General features: G+C 41.4%; 1 protein-coding gene across 1 annotated transcript in view; it reads left to right on the top strand.

Moving 5' to 3' along the window:
• Positions 1-9,836, top strand: part of LOC109914512 (ephrin type-A receptor 7) — a 527,439-nt gene that overhangs the window by 110,522 nt on the left and 407,081 nt on the right. The gene's annotated exons all lie outside the window — the stretch shown is intronic.

Here is a 9,836-nt window from a genome sequence, read left to right as displayed (position 1 = left end):
AACCCCCTTCCCCTCCCCCTTTTCTGATGAAGGGTCTAGGCCCGAAACGTCAGCCTCTCTGCTCCTATGATGCTGGTTGGCCTGCTGTGTTCATCCAGCCCTGCACCTTGTTGTCTCGGATTCACCAGCATCTGCAGTTCCTACTATCTCTGGGTTCGTGTAATCTGTCTTTGCATTTTAGCCCTTGGAGTCCAATTTGGTAAATCAACATTGTACTCAATACCAGGATCACGACAATATTTTTCATAAGTTTTGATGTTCACGACCACTTATAGAATTCCAGCTGTGTTTGTACAGCTCAGCGGGTTTGCTGATATAGATTAGGCACATTTCAACTTCAAAATTGATCTGAGTTTTCATTTTGGAAATCTAAATGTGCTGCACAGTTGAGATACTGTAATTGACCTTCATCTCTGTTAAAGAAAGCAAAATGGGCTCGGATTTGTTAATTTATAGTGTGTTGTTGTCCAACAGAAGTTACTGAGTTTCCCTATATCAGCTGTGTGGTCAAAGTTTTAGCCATATGTAGTAATTGTAATGGGAAAAAGAAACATTTTCTAATCAACCTGTTCAGAGATGGTGTTACACACCTCTGGAACCTGGGTTTCCTGTGTCAGAGGTAAGGGCACCATTAATGCTTCAATCTCCTGTTTCAGCTATTTTTAATCAATCTGTTCAGATGTATCATGTTACGTCTGTGGAGCAGGTGGGATTTGAACCCTAGACTCTTGGTCTAAAGATAGGGATGCTACCACTGCACCACAAGAAACCTGATCTCCTTGCTCAGGGTATTTTCTAATCAACCTGTTCAGAGATGGTATTACACACCACTGGTGCAGATGGGACTTGAAACCAGGCCTCCTGTCTTAGCAGTCGGGCCACTAACATTGCAGTGCAAGAACTTTTGACCTCCTGGTTCACCTTTTAGCGAATTTTCAAAATGCTTAGGTTTCCATCATGTAGTTTTGTATAATTGCAAATGTAATTATTTATTTTTTAAAATTCTAATCAATGTATTCAGAGATTATATCACACGCCTGTGGAGCAGATAGCACTTGATCACAGATCTCCTTACTCAGAGGTGGGGACACTACCACTGTGCCACATGAGCCCTTAACTTTTGGCTCATTTTTAATATTCAGATGGGCTTTTACATATAACTCAATTTTTATTTAGCCTCATCACCAAATCCCATGTTTTTTTTTCCCTTTTAATTACCACCACTAGTAAATCACGAATGTTTTGCAATAGATTAATTTAGGTGCAAAGCCCATTAAGGGCAATAGTAGGGAGAGGGGGAAGGGGCTAAATTACAATGGAGTATGCAGGGGACCTCCTGGCTCTTACAAGGCAGGAAAATGTGCTCCATCTGTGTATACTTAGTTAACAAACATCTGCTGTCATTCAGCAGCTGAAGAACATAAAACCCTCCACTATGAAGAATTAACATTGTCACACTCTGTGGTTCATGTTGCAATTTTACTGAAAAACAATTGCAGTGACAAATTTGTATTGCAGAACTATTACTCCTTCTTTTATTTATTAATCAAATGTAGTTAGCTAATTCTGGATTAACAATTCACCACACACAGTTCAGTCGTGAATGTTTTGGACACTGCTGGAAGTATGGCCCTGTAGAGGTGGTATGGCTGGGAATGGGCTCAGCTGTGATTACCCGTGGCCAGGAAGACAAGAGTAATGAGTGCTTGAAGGAAGCAAGTAGAGATTGGGTAGGGCCGTGGAACTGTAGCCCAGCGAGGGGTCAACACGCTCAGAGATTATGGGGTGATAAATACTGTCTGGTATTAAGTCTGGTTCCTAAGAGTGAGACTGTAATTGTAGTGTGAAGATTATTAGGAAAACAACAGATACATCATGTGGAATTACATAGAGCGGACTGCGAAAACCAAGGCTGCTTGAGAAATAAAATCCTCTACATAAGATGAATTTTGACACAGCAATGATGATTCAACAATGCACAAAAGAAAATGAGTTCATTGTGGCTTGACTTTTACAGCAATTGCAAATCTTGTCTGCGTATTGAGACTACGCGTTTTGATTTATGTTCGAAAACTAGCTGGGTGGCGGGGAAATCAAGTTTTTATTAAGATTGAAGAGCTTAGTGAGTATTTCTGAAATCCATTTAAAATTTGATCAGTGTTTTGAAAGTGCATTGTTCTGCTTGGCTACATGTTCTTTTCAGACTTGATTAGGGAGAACCAATTTTTTTTTTGAAAAGATGGAAAGGGAGGTTGATTGTAGACTGCAGCAAGAGATCAAGCCAGAAAGGAATAAGTGGAAACATGCAACATTTCTGGACAGTTGAAAGACTTTGTCATGTCCTTGTCATGAGGTACATGAAATCAGATGAATTCAAGAGGAAACACACACATTACATGAAGTGCTACAGTTATGGTGGATTTGGGAAGCAATTTCCATAAAGGAAGTTTGTGACCATATTTCAGATCCACTTTCTGCCACGTAGAGGGGAGCTCGTCTTGTAAAAGACAGGGAATGTTGAGAATTTCACGCCTGGTTGAATGCAGTTGTAGCAACACTTGAGAAGCTTAATACCATCCAGGTCAGAGCAGCCCATTTAACTGGCACCTCATCCACAAATAGTCATTCCCTCCACCAATGACACTCAGTAAGGCAGTGTGTGCCATCTGCAAGATGCTCTGCAACAAGTCATCGAGTCTGTTTAGATAACACCTGCCAAACCCATGATTACTACCAACTGGAAGGACAAGGCAGCAGATGCATGGGAACACTATGACCTGCAAGTTCCCTCAAGCCACTTACCTTGGAAATATATTGCTTTCAGTGTCGTTGGGTCAAAACCCTTGAACTCCCTGACAAATCAATTGCAGTAGTTCAAGAAGGCAGTTCACTACCACCTTCTCAAGGGTAACTAGGGCTGAGAAACAGATGTTGGCTCAGCCAGCGATGCCCCATCTCCTGAATTAATTTTAATAAAAAGGTAGTGCTTGACAGGAATAGTATCCTAGGATTGAAGAAAGCCGAAGTTGACCTTTGTCGCAATAATTGTTTTGAAATAGCCTGGCAGGTTAGTTTGATCAGCACCAAGCAAAGAACATGTTTCAGCATTTGGCTTTGGTCGTTATTCATTTGAAAATCTGTGAAGCCAAACAGTGTATTTACTCTAATATTTGAAGCAAATGCCTCAAAGAAATACGAGATGAAATGTATTGCAGATAAATGTAATCCACATTGTTGCAGCATAAATGAAATGAAATGAAATGTGCACATTGTACAAAAGTGTCTCTCAGCAAAGTTTGTGAAGGAAAATAAATTGGATTGGATTAATGACATCTCTCCAGTGTGAAACCATTCTCCTAAGCTTACTTGGATGTATCTTTAGTGCACTGATTCACAAGTTGATACATGCTAATTTAAACATGGAGAAGTCATTGGTAAAGTTACAATGGTACAAATGTCGCCTTGTGTACAATTTTATGTTGTATCCACACTGCTGATCACAATGTTAAATGGGCTTCCTGCTCAGCCTATGGATAGTTTACTGCCACCATTCTTTTTCAGGTTGACATCTACACAGGTCCCATGGCCTGGTGTTGTTGAGGAAAACCATTTGGTAATCTAATGAGAGGTGGCTCGTTTCACAGTCAAGATGCATGTCAGCAACTAAGTGCTTCTAATATTAAGACCAATAAATGTTGTTACGGGGACTTTGTGAGGGCTCGCTGGTAGGGGGCCACTCACTCGCGATCCTAAGCTGTTCTCACACCAAGTCTAAATCATCAAGATGGTGCCGGAGCGTGGTGACATTTCGCGAGCTCTCTACAGCAGATTTTATTCTTATATATCTTATCATCATTCTTGGTCTTCTGAACCTCAATTCCAAGTCTCACTGTACTCTGCCCTCTGTTCCACTACTTTGAGGCACTTTGTATGGTACGATCTGCCTGTATAGTGCACAAAACAACAGTTTTCACTGTATCTCGGAACATATGACAACAATAAATCAATCAATCAATATGATATTATCATAGTAGGTGGTGCTTAAGGCACCCTTTAGTATTAACCCTTTCAGACCTTTACATGTGCTTCATCTCTATGCCAGAAATATGTGGAATATCTGCCATCAGAAATCTATTAATGTTTTATTTATCACTTACTCAAAAGATTAGCATCTGATCAGTCATTGAAAATGAATGTGAATCTAACAAGGCTAATTTATGCCAGTAGAGAGTGCAACTTGACAGCATGATCACATTGCCACAATTTGCGGGAGCTTTGGGAGGAAATTGATTTTCTTGCACAAGTTATCTCTCACAGAAAGTCAAGTAGATGAGCTGAATTGCTATAGCTTGTTGTGGTTGGTTGGCTCACCAAGCTGGTTCATGCGGAACAACAACGAACCAGCTCGGCGAGCCAACCAACCACAACACCCACACCCGAGTTACAAATCTACTCCAAAACCTTAGATTGCTATACCTTGTTTCTTGCTTGTCAAAGGAGGGTAGGTTTTTGATGCATAGCACTGCAGGGATTGTCTTGATTTGATTTATTATTGTCACATGTACGTAGGTACAATGAAAAGTTTTGTTTTTGCATGCAGTGCAGGCAGATCATAACATACCAAGTGCATTAGGGCAATAGAACAGAGCGAGGAATACAATGTTATGGCTGCAGAGAAGGTACATGAAAAGCAAGGTCAACATTAGATTTGAAATTTGAAAGGTCCATTCAGAGGTCTAATAATAGTGGGGGAGAAGCTGTTCTTGAACCTGTTGGTGCATGTGTTTAAGGTTTTGTATCTTCTGTGATTCTATGATTCACCTATTGGGTAGGTGTAAGATCCCATAGCATAATGTGGAAAAAAAGGTTAACTCTGCCCATATCTGGACTAATATCTATCTCTAAAACAATGTCATTTCATAGGTAATGGCTAAACCACCATTTTTTCATTGTTGTTTGTGAATGTTTGCTCTGTGCTTCTTTGCTGATTCTACATTACAATAGTGAATACAGTTTAAAAGTACTCCATTCAGTGTGAAGCACTTTGGGACATTCTGCGTCTGTGAAAGACACTTTATAAACGGAAAGCTTTCATTGTTTGATTGCTTTACTTTTCTTCTGCTGCAGTGAAATAAGTATTATTTAAAAAATGTAGACATAAGGATTTATAATACAAAGAAAATAATAAGGTAATAATGGATGAATTTGAAGTGAGAGCCAAGATATGCCTGTGTCTAGATGCAGTCACCCCACTTCAGCTGCGGATTGCAATTAATCTCAGTTCTTTGTGAGCTGTACCACAGAGATGCTGGGAATCCGAAATAGAAGCAGAAAGTGCTGGAGAAACTCAACAGGTCTGGCTGCAACTGTGGAGTCAGAAAGAAAGTTAATGTTTCAAGTCCAATACAACTGTCGTTTGGAATGCAATATTTTTAACATTCTGCAATTGTTTGTAGATACTCACTTCTAAGACATAACAGAGCTTCACCAACTGCCAATAGCTATACCAGCTGGTTGAACAATGGGGGCTTAGTTGGCAACACATTTTGAGATCCATTAGTTTCTACAGGGCAGCTTGAACATTTTAGAGAGAAGAGCTTCCTGTACCTTGTGGATTAGCAAAGAAGGGGAGAAAGAGAATCTATGATGGAATCATCAAGCCTGACCTTTAGAGAATGCCGACTTGATGGGCACATTGGAATTGATTCACTCCACAATGTGTGTTCTGCACTACAGTTTACACATTCTAAATAATACCTTGGGGTTTCTGATCCCTCAGGACCACTGTCGTTGATGACGTTGAGTGAGACTGAATAAACATGACCCCTTGGTGTTAACTGGAGACTTGGAGTTTATTTTAACATTGGAACACCCTGTAAATGGGTGATAATTGTATTAGTCTTCCAGTAAATGTCCTGTCTGATTTTTCTGATTCATTGAAACAATTCAAGGCAAAATCAATTGGGTATACCAATTCACATCGTCTGTTTTGCAACAGATTTCAGTGCAAAACACCCTTTGACACAATATTCACAGATTTGTACTATTTAGGTGCTGTTGTATTGGCACTTGATCTATGTCCTGCTATGAAATAAATGATTCAGTTTTCATTATAAGTGCATAAAATGTAGGAACAGAAGTAAACCTTTCAGTCCACGAAGTCTGCTCTGCCATTCAATGGGATCATGGCTGATTGATAGCCATCAACTCCCCTTTCCTGTGTTTTCCAATAACCCTTGTTTCCTTTACTGATTAAAATCCTATCTTAGTCTTGAATATACTTAATGACCCAGCCTCTACAGCCCTCTGCAGTAAAGAATTCCACAGATTGACTACCCTGTGAGAAGAGAAAAAAAATCCTCCTTATCTATGTCTTAAATTTTGTGACCACTAGTTATGAAATTATGCCCTCTGGTCCTAGACTCTGACACAGTGGGAAACAACCTTACCACATCTACTCAGTCAAGTCCCCTAAGAATCTTAAACAGAAATTGCTGGAAAAGCTCAGCAGGACTGGCAGCATCTTTGGACTGAGAAGAGAAGAGAAATCAGAGTTAACATTTCGCGTTTGGGCATCCTTCTGGTTCTGACGTTCTGAACTGGTTCTGAGGAAGGGTCGCTGGACCCAAAACGTTAACCCTGATTTCTCTTCGCAGATGCTGCCAGACCTGCTGAGCTTTTCCAGCAACTTCTGTTTTTGTTTCTGTTTTGCAGAACTCACAGTTTTTTTGGTTTCCCCTAAGAATCTTGTGTGTTTCAATAAGGTCACCTCTTATTCTGCTATGCACGTATAGGTTGTTCTGACCAGTTGGAAGAGGACTCTCTGTGCATTGACACATACATAAAACTTTGAGTTTTTCTAGTGAATTTTAGGTAATTTTTGCTTCAGTGTGCACAGTTACTCTATTGTGGTATACAGCTCACTGCAGCCCTTGGCTTTTGCTGGAACAGTGTTAGTTTAAGAATTGTGTTCAGTGTTGAAGGAGGAGTCTTGTTAACTCTTTTACTGAATTATGTGAAGATGATGATGTCCCTTCTCCCAAAGTGCAAAGGGTCAGGTCAAGCTCACCTGCAGTTGGTCAACTTGTCACACAATCATACAATGGCCGATGGGTATTTAATTGTCTTGAGGGGGGAGCTTTTGGCCCCATCAGGGTGGCACAGTGGTTAGCACTGTCACCTCACGGCACCAGCGACACGGGTTCAATTCCAGCCTCAGGCAACTTTGCACATTCTCCCCGTGTCTGCGTGGGTTTCCTCCGGGTGCTCCAGTTTCCTCCCACTGTCCAAAGATGTGCAGACTAGGTGGATCGGCCATGGGAAATGCAGGGTTACAGGGATTAGGGGTCTGGGTGGGCTGCTGTTCGGAGGTTCAGTGTGGAGTCAATGGGCCGAGTGAACTATTTCCACATTGTAGGGACTCTATAATCTGAGGGGAAATCCTGCTTTAGAAAGCTGCAGGCCAATTTAAATGGCTGGATCACTGTAATTGTCCTGTGGGGGGGGCCATTGAAAATAATACGCAATTTTTTTACCCCTTCTTGTTTCTTGCCTAGACAGCATTAACTATACTTGACTTTGAGCTAAGATACTCCCCAACCTTCATGATCGTTATCTCATCCTTTATTATCATGGATAAACCTCCTCCTTTTCCATTTTACCTACCACTTCTAAGAGCTGAGTATACCCTGGAATATTTAGGTCCCGACCCTGTTCAATTTGTAACTGTATCTCCGTAGTGGTTATTTGATCAAACCTGTATATTTTGATCAATGCTTTTAATTTATCCATTTTGTTATGGATATGTTTCACATTTGGATATAGCTATGACATTTTCTAATTATCTTGTGTGTTGCCAATGTGATGCTGTCTTCCCTCTGTTATTCTTCGTGTCACTTACTGACCTACTTAGCTTATACCCAAATATCGCTCTGTTCTGAAGTCTTGGCACTTCCTTTGATGTTAGTGAATTTTCCCTTTGTTTGATCCTCCCACTTGAAAAAAGCTAACACCTCAAGCAGGCCTGGTCGGTGTAGGGCAGGCCTGACTCTGGCTGGCCCTCTGCTGCTCTCTTTTGTTACGAGACACTTTATTCTTCAAGATACTGTGTGTTGAGAAGCTCCTGAAACCCCTTTTAGAAACATGGCCTCCCTCCTTTTTACCTCTATCACTAGCACTCCTACAGCTGTGCCAGAAAGCCTGGCATCCTCCATTTGCTCCAGTTCCTATGATTTTGCTTCCAGCCAAGTATCTCCAAGGCAAATGAACTAGCTTCACACGTGCAGCCTTCTTTTAAGAGGGCAGGCCACCTTTTAGATGTTCAGATCACTGCAGATGCTGCTGTTGGCCTCTTACTGACCATGCAGGCAGTTAGCGGTGTGAGCTTCACTCTGAAAGCATTTGGATGAGGAGATAGCGCAAAGTAGACGTGGGGAGTGGAAGCAGTATAATTACCAATCGTAAGCCCAATCCCCAAAATGGACTCTTTCCAATTTCCACCTCGTAGTGTTTGTTATTTCTGTTCTACGCGCATCCTTTTCATGTGCTGATGGGCAAAACCATAATCCAGCGTAGCTTGCAAACAAAACCGAAGAGGTCAGTTCTGAGAACCAGCCTTGCCTTGTGGAGTTCGGCACTGCTGAAACTCCATCTGCACTTGCTGTGAAACCCGTTCCTCAAACACTCTTTAATCCGAAGCGAAGTTGCTCAGGGTACTGGTAACATTTACCATGCGTGCTACCAGCACAGTGCCCTGCCACATTACCTGTGGCATTTCATGTTTATAAAACCCTGTGTCTGAGCAAAATCAGGCCTTGCTGGGGTCATTAGCTGCTGTTAGAAAAAAAACCTTTTCAAGAAACTGTCCTTCAACATCTCATTGCGAAGTGTGAGCTGTGGTGTGGAGTCTTAGTTATTGCTCAGTTGCCAGCACTTGAGTGGGCTCTTTTCACAATAGTACTATTCCACATCTTCATCTGTCCTTTGTATGGATGAGTCAGCATGTTCAGTTAATTAAAAAAAGTACAAATTCTCACTGTCTTCATTTGGAAATTATAATCCCTGACTTAGGACACAGATGGTAATTATGGAAACTATTTCCCCAAGTCAAAATCATTCTGAAGGATAATACAGCGACATAAACTGAGCGATTACAAATGGTGAGGTTAGGCATGAGATTTACTTCATCTTGTTTCATATTTAATATGGCCACTTTTGGGATGCTGCTTTCAATTCTGGTCTCCCTGCTATAGAAAAGATGTTGTGAAACCTGAAAGGATTCAGAAAAGATTTACGAGGATGTTGCCAGGGTTGGAGGGTTTGAGCTACAGAGAGAGGCTGAATAGACTGGGGATTTCCTCCCTCAGAGCCCCGGAGGCTGAGGGATGACCTTATAGAAGTTCAGAACATCATGAGGGGCATGGATAGGGTGTATAGTCAAGGTCTTTTCCCCAGGGTAGGGGAATCCACAGCTGGAGGGTGTTTAAGTTTAAGGTGGGAAGGGAAAGATTTAAACGGGACCTAAGGGACAACTTTTTCATACAGAGGGTGGTGCGTGTATGGAATGAGCTGCCAGAGGAAGTGGTGGAGGCTGGTACAGTTACAACATTTAAAAGGCATCTGGATGAGTATATGAATAGGAAGGGTTTAGAGAGATATGGGCCAAATGCTGGCAAAGGGGACTAGAATCATTTAGGATATATGGTTGGCACGGACAAGTTAGACCAAAGGTTCTGTTTCTGTGCTATACAACTCTGTGACTCTATATACCGCTATGCTTTACTAGTGAACATCTCGGCTATGACCAGAATAAGATTACTTTTACTCAGGGTCAAAAG

The sequence above is a fragment of the Rhincodon typus genome, chromosome 27 (assembly GCF_021869965.1).
Source record: "Rhincodon typus isolate 14 chromosome 27, sRhiTyp1.1, whole genome shotgun sequence".
Taxonomy (NCBI): domain Eukaryota; kingdom Metazoa; phylum Chordata; class Chondrichthyes; order Orectolobiformes; family Rhincodontidae; genus Rhincodon; species Rhincodon typus.
This window is presented reverse-complemented; position numbering and strand designations above follow the sequence as displayed.